Raw genomic sequence first — 11,774 nt, 5'->3', positions numbered from 1 at the left:
CTCCTTCCTCCCCTCTTCCCGAGCTGACAAGCAGTTCCACGGGGTTTTTACATGTATCATTGATCAAGATCTATTTCCATATTATTGATAGTTGCACTAGGGTGATCACTTAGTCTACATCCCCAATCATATCCCCATCGACCCATGTGATTGAGCAGTTGTTTTTCTTCTGTGTTTCTACTTCCACAGTTCTTCCTCTGGATATGGATAGCGTTCTTTCTCATAAGTCCCTCCGAATTGTCCTGGATCATTGCACTGCTGCTAGTAGAGAAGTCCATTACATTTGATTGCACCACTTCAATGTGATTTTCTTAAAGCAAACCCCTAATCACGTCAGCCCCACTCCAAATTTCAATGGCACCCTGTTTTTTGTTGTTCGTTTGTTTCAGTTGTGTCTTACTGTACATGGCCCCACTTGAAGTTTTTCTTGGCAAAAATACCAAAGTAGTTTGCTATTTTAGCTAATTTTCCAGATAAGGAGACTGAGGCAAACTGTGTGACTTGCTCAGTCACACAGTAAATATCTGAGGTCAGATTGGAACTCAGACCTTCCTGATTCTAAGCATAGTGCTCTATCCACTGTATCACTTAGCTGCCTGGTACCCGATTACCCCTAGGATTAAAAATAAAATCCTCTGTTTGGCATTCAAAGCCCTTTATAACCTGGCCCCTTTTTATCTCTTCAGTCTTATGCTCTTTCACACACTCGGAGACTTAATGCCCCTGGTCTCTTTGCTGTTGCCCCCTTGAGAAGCTCCACCTCCTGACTTCAAGCATTTTCACTGGTTGTTTCTTCCCCAACCCCTCCATCCCTTCATCCCCCAAGCCTGGCATGCTCTCTCTTCTCATTTCCACTCCCAGGCTTCCTTCAAGTTTTAACTAAAATTCCATTTTCTGAAAGAAACCTTTCCTGATTGCCCTTAATGCTACTGCCTCTCTTCTGTTGATTTTCTCCTCTTTCCCCGATTTATCATGTTGGTACATGGTTGTTTACATTGTCTAAGGTTGTTCCATCTTAGATTCCTCAAGATCGGGGGTGGATGGCTTTCTGCTTTTCTTTGTGTCCTCAGCCCTTAGTAGAAATACCTGGCACTTAATTAATGCTTGCTGTTGCCTTGGAAGCTATACTTCTCTTGATGTAATCAAAAATCACAGCAGCTTTTTTCGGATACCATGTCCTATTATTGAATCATACTGAATTGTAGTCCACTAAGACTTCAGGATCTTTTTCAAATAAACTGATATATCAAACTATGGCTCTACTGTCCAATATGTCAACTGTCTCTCTGAGCTATTTATCCTACACAAATTTTGATAAGCTATCTGAAGAAACCCTAATACCGGCACCATGTAAATTCAGGTTTGTTGGGAAAGAACTGAGCCATCCATCAGTTATTGAATAGTTAACAAAAGAAGTCTATTGTGGCTTAATGCCACATAGATGTGCAACAAGGAAACAAAAACAATAGCTTCTGTAGACATGACCTCTTTCATTTTCATATGGAAACAAGTGTGGTCAGCAAGGGAGAGTGTGGTAATTCTTCAGACATTCACCAAGTTGGAGGCCCCTCAGTCCAAATAGGTGGAATATTTTATTCCCTTATGTGACAAGGTAGCTAGCTGTGTCAAGGAAGGCAGGAGCCAATCAGGATCTGGGGACAGCTTTATTGCCTTTTAGGGAAAACTAATCCCTGTCCCTAGGAACCATGGGGATCCTGGCCACTTATTCCATCTATGTCTTTATCCAAGGCACTGATAAAAAGGTAGCGGGCACTGATCAATGGATCATTAATGATGCCCCTTAGAGACTGGCTATTTCACCAGTTCTGAATCAATTTAATTGTATTAGCCACAATTCTTCATGTTTTCTGATAAGAATAAGCATGATACTTTTAAAAACACTTTGCTACAATTCAGATAAACAATAGCATTCTCCTGACTTTAGCTAATCTCTCCCATGAAAGGAAGCAGTTAGGTGGTAGAGTGGATAGGGTGCCAGGTGTGGAGTCAGGAAGACAATTTGCCTCAGTTTCCTCATCTGTCAAATGAGTTGGAGAAGGAAATGGCAAACTACTCCAGTATCTTTGCTGAGAAAACCCCAGATAAGGTCATGGAGAATTGGATGTGACTGAAAAATGACAACAATAGTTTGGTCTGTATGCCATCTTCTTTCCTTTGTCCAGGAGGCACATTTTACTGCCCTTTAGTCAGACATGACTGACATGACTCAGCAACAACAACAAATCAAAATGAGAGAGAGTGAGTGAGATAGAAGGTCAGATTGTCAAGACCTGTCCTTGATGAGCTCATGGTGACTCTTTGTAATCACCTCTTCCTAGACCTTCACCAACCATCTCTTTAAACATCACCTCTTCCTAGACCTTCACCAACCATCTCTTTAAACATCTACTGAAAAATTCTCACAGGAGGCAAGGTCAAACTCACTCTCCTCTAGTTTACACTCTGTTCACTTCCTTTGAAGTAGCAGGTTGGCATTTCCTTCCTTCCTTCCTTCCTTCCTTCCTTCCTTCCTTCCTTCCTTCCTTCCTTCCTTCCTTCCTTCCTTCCTTCCTTCCTTCCTTCCTTCCTTCCTTCCTTCCTTCCTTCCTTCCTTCCTTCCTTCCTTCCTTCCTTCCTTCCTTCCTTCCTTCCTTCCTTCCTTCCTTCCTTCCTTCCTTCCTTCCTTCCTTCCTTCCTTCCTTCCTTCCTTCCTTCCTTCCTTCCTTCCTTCCTTCCTTCCTTCCTTCCTTCCTTCCTTCCTTCCTTCCTTCCTTCCTTCCTTCCTTCCTTCCTTCCTTCCTTCCTTCCTTCCTTCCTTCCTTCCTTCCTTCCTTCCTTCCTTCCTTCCTTCCTTCCTTCCTTCCTTCCTTCCTTCCTTCCTTCCTTCCTTCCTTCCTTCCTTCCTTCCTTCCTTCCTTCCTTCCTTCCTTCCTTCCTTCCTTCCTTCCTTCCTTCCTTCCTTCCTTCCTTCCTTCCTTCCTTCCTTCCTTCCTTCCTTCCTTCCTTCCTTCCTTCCTTCCTTCCTTCCTTCCTTCCTTCCTTCCTTCCTTCCTTCCTTCCTTCCTTCCTTCCTTCCTTCCTTCCTTCCTTCCTCTCCAAGGCAGACAAGTGATAAGGGCTAGGCAATAGGGATCAAGTGACTTGCCCAGGATCACACAGCTGGGAAGTGCCTGAGGCCAGATCTGAACCAAGGACCTCCCATCTTTAAGCCTGGCTCTCAATCCACTGAGCTACACAGTTGCCCCTGACATTTCCTTTCTTAAGTCTGGTGGTACTTCACCCATTGTTCTTGGTTTATTGTATGCCAACAATAATGGCTTAGCAACCACATCTATCAGTTCTTTCAGTATTTCAGGGCATAGTCCATCTGGCCCAAGTGACTGGAACTCATCAAGAGCAGCTAGATACTCTCACTCTTTCCTTACTTATCTTGGAAATCAGACTTCCCTTAGCCATTTTCATTCTATCATTTTTTAGCACAAAAGTCATTCTCCTTGGCAGAGAAAAGAGAAACAAAATCTGAACTGAATTGCCTTCTCTCTGTTATCAGTTATTGTCTTATCCACTCTGAACTGTAGTCCTAGACTTTCTGTGAGCCTATGCTTTCCCCTAATACAGTCTTTTAAAAGAAAACAAAATCTGACTTAGAAAAAAATACTGTGTATTGATTCCAAGGCAGAAGAGCGGTCACACAGTTAGGAAGTATCTGAGGTCAAATTTGAACCCAGGACATCCTGTCTCCAATCCTGGAACTCTATCCATTGAGCCACCTAGCTGCTCCTCCCTAGTATAGCTTAAAAAACAATTTTTTTATTGTTAGTTTTTCTCATCAGTTTTGACTCACTCTTAGTTTTATAGATTTTTACAAGATTGTGCCACTGTTTATTATTCTTCCCCCATTACTTGCCCTCGTGTTTGTCTTTGCATGTGCCTTTTAAAAGCCTAAATTTAGGGGGCTCAGTGGATTGAGAGACAGACCTTGAGACAGGAAGTCCTGGGTTCAGATCTTGCCTCAGATACTGCCTAGCTGTGTGACTGGGCAAGTCATTTAACCCCCATTGCCTAATCTTTACTATTGTTCTGCTTAGGAACTGATACACAATATTGATTCTAAGATGGAAGGTAAGGGTTTTTTCCCCCCTTAATCTAAGTTTAGAGGCAATGCTTTGCATTGGACAGAGTGCTAGACTAGAAGACATGAAGAGAGTTTTAAATCCCACCCTGTTCAGTTGTATGACCCCATTGGACAAGTCACTTAATCTTGAAGATTTAGGATGATTTCTCTCATTTTTTAGAAGAATGTTCCAAGAAAACAACAGAGTCTTTTACCGAGGTTGGAAAATAGCTGCCTTGATAACTCTGAGCAAAGAATTTCCAACCACCATTAACTAATTGTCTTCTTTTCTGACAAGGGAAAGTAAAGCAAGAAGGATTTTTTGAGGCTTACTATGTTCCAAGTGCTGTGCTAAGCATAGGGGATACAAATACAATAAAAAAGAAAGAATCCCCATCTCCAAGGAGAGGCTGGTCCTGAGAAAGCAAAAACAAACAAAAAACTCAAGAAAATTATGCCAGCTCTTTTGGGGGTGGGATGGGCAGGATCTAGGTCAGATAATCTCCATAATATCTTGCAAAACTAAGTAACCCCCCACCCCAGTTTTGAAAAGTAGGGCAATAGACCATTTATTAAACACCTATTGTGTTCCAGGTTTTGTGCTGTGCTGTGCTGTGACCCCAAATTATATGCTTTTGGACAGAGTTTAGGGAGAGTGGAGGAGAGAGCTCCAATGTGTAGTGAGGCGCATATGTGATGAGGACATTCTCATTGTGTGTGGCTTGAGAGGAGGCAGAATAGACATCTCTAGCTTCTTCTCTCTGTGAAGATTAAATTCAACTCTTTTCTGATTATGAAGATTAAATTGTAACCCCTGCTCATTTTTAGATTTAATCACCAAAAGTGCAAACACCCTACTTAAAGTTGAGTGGGGAGATCTGCCCATTTTTAGATTTATTCACCAAAGATGTAAACACCCCATTCATACTTGAGTGGGGGAGGTCTGTGACCCATGTGTGCAGTAGTGGGTGATGAGCCAGAATTAAACTGACTGCCCCTGGGCAGTCCTAAAGCAAAACTTCAACTGTGATTGGTAGATATAAAATTAGGGGAAGGCACAGGAAGTGACATAAAAGAAACTATCTTTAAAAGAGAGTTACAACTTCCTGAGTGCAGTTCTACTTGGAATTCAACTTCCTGTGAGAGGGAGTTCTTCACTCCTTGGAATTGAGACTGAAGAAGAATCTGCTAACTGGACCTGAGACCCTGTTCTTGGTGAGGCTGTTCTTAAATTTCTTCCTTTGGATTGACACGTGGTGAGTGAAAAGAGTTAACTCCTTTTCCTGGATATTTTCTGAAGAAACTAGCCCTAGGAGAGACCTACCTCTTCAGAGAGACTTCCCCAGGTCCTCAGTTTTGCTGAGGCCAGCTAAATACTAACTCTCCCTGCCTGGGTTGAGCCAGGGGCCAGAAGTAAATTACTTAGTGCTTAGGCTAGATATTTTACCCTATCCTCTCTTTGATTTTCTTACTTCACTCTTTCTATATTTTGTAAATAAATTATAAATAAATCTCTTTGGAATAAATTAAATTCCTGGCAACCCTATTTTAAATATAATCCCATCCAATATTTTTATGTAATTAACCCCCTTTTCACCCTTACATCCCCCTGTTCTTCCTCCCTAACAGGAGGAGAAAGCAGGTGGTTGTTGGGACCAGTGTCATCCTCTTAGCTCTCCTCCGAGGGAGAAAGAGTACCAATCTAAAAGTGTCTCTATCAGCTCCTTAAATATTTCTCATCTAGGAAATAGAATCTCATTTGAGCTAATTTTTGATAGCTTTGTCATTTGGGGCAAGAAGGAAGACCTCAAGCCCTGTATTCAAGGCTTGACCCTCTTTCCCATGTAACTGGAATTAACCAGTTCCACAATGGACACACATGGGAAATGGCAAAGAATATAATTTCTCTAAATCACTGTGCCATTGGAAGCAAGAAAACAAGCTCAACTGAGAAAGAAGAACCTAGATCTTACCCAACGAAAAATTGTCCAAAATTTCCAGGGTGGCAAACTGAGAATAGGGACATGATGGAGACTGCCGGCTCCTATCATATCTTCCTAGGGTCTTCTTTAGTAACCTAAAGTGGGATTGTCTTTTTCGACATCATCTTTCTTGAAACTGAAAGCCAAGTACCTGAAGCAAGTTAATGCTTGAAGAGACAAGAAGACTGACAGCAATGTGTGAAAGCTTAATTCTCTCACCTCATTCAGGGCAGGCCATTCATCTTTCCAAATAAGAAGAGAGCCCTATACCAATGGGCTTTGGGTTACACAATCAAAAAGGAAGAGAATTCCTGCCCCCAATGATTATATTCTAATGAGGGAAGACACCTTACAAAAGGAAACTGAAAAGTGGGAAAGGGATGGGAGAAGAGGGAAAAAGGGATGGGAGAAGAGGGAAGCAACCCTGGGTCATGGGGCCAGATAATCAGAAGCACAGCCCAAAGATGAAAAAAACATGCCTGGCCTGGGCCTTTCACCAAAACTGAGTCCTTGGAAGGAACTCACCAATGGGAGAAGGGGTCTAGAATGGCAGAGGAATTTTTAAAAAAAGAAATACTTTATGTTCCTGCCAACTTGGTGTATGAAGAAGTGTTCCTCATGCCTTTCTAAGAAAAAAACCAGCCTACACTTGGAAAATAAAGAGTGGTCACTGTGCTATGGCAGCAATACCAACATTGCACATTCAATGCAGGTTACTATGAAATTTACCCTGTAAAGATTAAAATTAGGGAATATGGGGAGACTGAGGCAGGTAGAAATTAGTTTCTCTCTGCAAGGAGTATTATATTTTTTAGAGGTTTATTAAGGATTAAGGATTAAAGAATATACAAGTAAGAAACATGTGCCTAGGCCAGAGGCCTAGACAAAATAACCTCACATCATGGAAGAGACACCTCTGCTCCAAAACGGAAGTCCAAAAGAAAAGACCCCAAAAACCTTTGCCACCAGCTTAAATCCTTCCTCGATCTCGGCCCACCTCAGAATTCCCGTGAGATTACAAAGCATTTTGGGGAAGTGGAGCAAAGGCTTGTGGGGATTGTAGTCCTGTATTCGAGTCTATTTTTTACAACCCTACTCTTTATACTGATTGAGAGTCACATTCTTTCTTAAATTTTTTTTAAAATTATTTTTTAATACTCAAAGATCTTTCCTTCTAGACTCTTGTAACCTTTTATCTCATCTTAATGGACTGGGCCCAACAAGAGGAAGACACAATTGCATGAGTTCAAATCTGGCCTCAGACACTTACTAGCTGTGTGACCCTGGGCAAATCACTCAACTGTTTGCCACAGTCTCCTCATTTGCAAAAGAAGTGTAAGAATATAAAAATTAGATCTTTATGCTAATATGAAGGCTCTAAAGTAATATTATGGTCTCCAATTTAAAAATATTATAGCTTAAGTCAAGATGACTTTTAGTAGCTTTATTTACAAAAAGGTGAAAAGAGTGAAAATGGAGAAAATGTAAGAGGATGGTAGAGAAAATGTCTAACCTATCACCCTAAATGTTGCTCTAGTGTCTGGCTCAGCCCCAGCAGGGCTTGATAATCTTCAGCCAGAGGACCCAGTGGTGTCTTTAGCAGGGGTTCCACTAAAGCAGCCTCCTCCAGGAAAGGAAGGCCTCTCTGGAACCAATCTCTCCAGAAGCCAGTAAAGGAAGGCCAGCTATTCACCCAGCAAGTCAATGCAGGATCCAAGGAAAGAGTCTCCTCCAGCAGTCCAGCTCACTGATGCAGAGTCCCCAAAGCCATCCTCCAAAGAATCAGTCCCAAGGAGAAGGTCCTTGGAAAGGAACTTCAGGACTTTTCCAGGGGCAGGGCAGTGGCCTCTGGAGTTGTCAACCACTTTAGCAAATGACTGTGTTAAGTAGGGATGCTTAAGGTTTTGATTGATTCATTTAAAAGTTGCTGATTGATAGACAAAGAAAGTTTAATTCACTTTTCATAGGAGCTAGAGAAGGAAATGACAAACTACTCTATTATTTTTGCTAAGAGAATCCCGAATAGGGTGATGGAGAGTTGTACACAATTGAAAAACAACAATAGTTCATATTTACCTTCCTTTCCTTAGTCTAGTAGACACATTATATTACCTTTCCCTTTTAATACGTGTCTCACAAATTTGCTTCACTTACTAATTTACTTTGCTGATTTGCTTTGCTTAAGAACTGACCTTATTTATCTATTTTATATTTATTTTGCCTTTGCTGTCTATCCTTTTTTTCCTCCTTTAGTTCTTCTCTTACGTCCTTATTCTATAGTCTTCTGCTTCTTTCTCTTCCTGAAGATGAAAGTTAAAGGAACCTGGAGACTATTCTCCTTCAAAATTTCCTCAGTTTCTGCTGAATTTCGTCTTTGTGTTGTTTTTCCCCCCTCCAGATTACATGTTGGTACAATTTTAAATAACTGTATTCTGACATTTTTGGATCCATGCTCTCTTCCTCTCTCCTACTTCCTAGCTGTGTGACCCTGGGAAAGTCATTGCCTAGCCCTTACCATTTAGTTTTGATTCTAAGATATTAGGTAAGAGTTTTTTTTTTAATGGGATAATATTTGTAAAACACTTTACATATTTTTAAAAAACCCTTCCCTTCCATCTTGGAATTAATACTGTGTATTGGCTCCAAGGCAGAAGAGTAGTAAGGGCTAGGCAATGGGGGTCAAGTGACTTGCCCAGGGTCACACAGCTAGGAAGTGTCTGAGACCAGATTTGAACCTAAGACCTCCCATCTCTAGGCCTGGCTCTCAATCCAATGAGCTGCCCAGCTGCCCCCTGAAGATTTTAAAAATGCAACGTAAATGCTACTTATTATTATTAGCCTGAAATTTGGGGAGAGAGATTATTCATAGAACTGAATGGAAAAGGCTTTTTGTATCAGAGGTCCTGGATTCAAATTACAGCTCTGATAATTACTACAGTGTGACACTGTGCAAATTATTTACTTCTTTGGGGGTTGCTTTTGTTCCCTATAAAATAAGGAGTTGGATCATGTACCCTCTATGGGCTCCTTCAAAGTCCCCATCTGTGGTTCTGTGACTATGTTTGTGAACTTCCTGGAAGAGATTTTGGGAGACCCTAAACCAGATGGTGGGGAAAAGTAGAGAGTCTATTTCCCCCATGATTTTTCATATTCAAATATTACTTTTATTGATAACTTTCATTTTTTATATCACTTCATTTAATTTCCAAATATATCCCTCCCCACCCTGCTCCCCAGATAACAAAAACAAAGAAAACAAATAAAAATGATCCAGGAAAATCAAACGTTCACACCCTGACCACAGAGTCCTCCACCTTTGCAAAGAAGAAAGGAAGCTGCTTCTCCAGGATTGTTTAGACATTAGAATTCCAAAATGTCCTGACAGCTTTTCAGTCCAATTCAACAAACATTTTTTAAGCCTCCACCACGTTCAAAGTCCAATGGTAGGCACTATTAAGAAATTAATAGATGGGGTGCAGCTAGGGGACTTAGTGAATTGAGAACCAGGCCTGAAGTTGAGAGGTCCTGGGTTCAACTCTGGCCTCAGACACTTCCTAGCTGTGTGATCCTGGGCAAGTCACTTAATCCCCATTGTCTAGCCCTTACCACTCTTCTGCCTTGGAACCAATACACAGTATGGTAAAAGAAAGAAATTAATAGTTGAGATCTGCCTGTCTGTCCCATAAGGGAAAAGGAATTTGAGTCTGGTATATTGAAATAAATTGTGCTAATCTTCAGGGTGGGGAAAAGGATAAATTTTGTGGTTGTTCAATCATGTCCGACTCATTGTGACCCTATTTTGGGGTTTACTTGGCAAAAATACTGAAGTAATTTCCATTTCCTCCTCCTCCTCCTTCTTTCTTCCTTTACCTTCCATCTTTGAATCAACACTGTATATTGGTTCATTGGCAGAAAGATCTAGGCAATGGGGGTCAAGTGACTTGCTCAGAGTCACCTAGCTAGAAGTGTCTGAGGTCATATTTGCACCCAGGACCTCCCATCTCTGGGCCTGGTTGTCAATCCATTGAGCAACCTAGTAAACCCCCAAAGGATAACTACAAACTAGTCAATAAAGGGAAGGCACTAGATTTTTTTTTTTTTTTTAGGCAAACAGATTTAAGCAACTTGTCCAGGGTTGCATAGCTAATAAATGGCTGTGGCTGGTTTGAACTCAGGTCTTCTTGCTTCTAAGTCTTGTACTAAGTCTTATGCTACCAAGCTGTCCACCCCTCTTTCCTCCTTTAAAAAAACCTCTTACCTTTGTTTCTGTTCTAAATGGAGTTAAGTGACTTACTCAGGGTCAGACAGGTAGGAAGCATCTGAGGATACATTTGAACCCAGGTTCTCCCAACTCCAAGTTTGGAGTTCTATTCACTGTGCTACCTACTTGTTCCACCATTTTCTTCTCCAACTTCTTTGACAGATGAGGAAACTGAGGCAAACAGATGAGGAAACTGAGGCAAACAGGTAAATCCTGACTTGCCCAGGATCATACAGCTAATAAGTTCCGAGGTAAGATTTGAACTCTGGTCCTCCTGACTCCATTCTTGGCACTCTATCCACTGTGCCACTTAGCTGGAAAGGGACCTGATCCCACTCCAGAACCACTGCTCTATTAATATTACCCTGCTTCCAACAGGTTCAACTTCCTAATGCTCTGACCACTTCTGGTCCAAAGCTTTGGTTATATACTATATACTATACTAAACTATACAAAAATAACATATATAGAAATTATGTATAGAGAGATAGAAAGAGAGAGATAGACAGATGGATAGGTAGATAGATGGGTGGATAGATATGTAGATAGATTGATAGACAGATGGATAGACAGATAGACAGACAGATAGACAGACAGATAGATAGATGGATGGATAGATAGATAGATAGATAGATAGATAGATAGATAGATAGATGGATAGATGGATGGATAGAGAGAGAGAGAGAGAGAGAGAGAGAGAGAGAGAGAGAGAGATGGAGAGATACATGGAGAGATAGACAAATGGATTTATAGACATAGACATAGATAGAGAGAAACTATATACATATGCCATGAGCAAAAATCCCCTTTGGTTCTTGCTCCTAAACGCATTTCCAAGAACCATTTGTTTACCACTTACTGAGTGGCTGTCCTTTATCTCAAATCCAGATACTGGGTTGTTTTTCAATTGGCAAATTAGTTCCTTGTCTGACTTGAAGGCAATGAGGAAGTTATGGAGTGAAACTGTTCTCAAACAAGCATGGCTATAGCCTCAGCACTCGTAGACTCACACTATAAAAGGGGGTAGGCACCTTGTCATCCCGCCTATAGGAGGACTGGCCTATTCAGAGAGCTAGCCATAAACATGATTCTATAAAAAGAATCCTATCTCATATCTGGAGTAGCTTTGTATATAAGAAGCGAGCCAGGGCACCAAGAGCAAAACCAAAACCTTCTGGTCAGCTGGACTTGAACCTAACTTGATCAGATCGAAACTCACGGCTGAATATCTCTCAACTCACTGACACTTAACTTGCTCGGTAAGTTCAGTTTGGAGATCATAGGCTCTGGGGAATTAAAATCAGAGGGGAGCACAGAAATTAATCTAGCCTGAGCTTTTTTGTTTTTTTTCACAGAGCAGGAAACCAAAGCCAGGAAGGGTTTCCTCCATAAAGAAGTGACTTGTTCAAAGTCACTA

Source organism: Monodelphis domestica, chromosome 2 (assembly GCF_027887165.1).
Source record: "Monodelphis domestica isolate mMonDom1 chromosome 2, mMonDom1.pri, whole genome shotgun sequence".
NCBI classification, from domain to species: Eukaryota; Metazoa; Chordata; class Mammalia; order Didelphimorphia; family Didelphidae; genus Monodelphis; species Monodelphis domestica.
The sequence above is the reverse complement of the archived record's forward strand: the minus strand, read 5'-3'. Positions refer to the sequence as shown.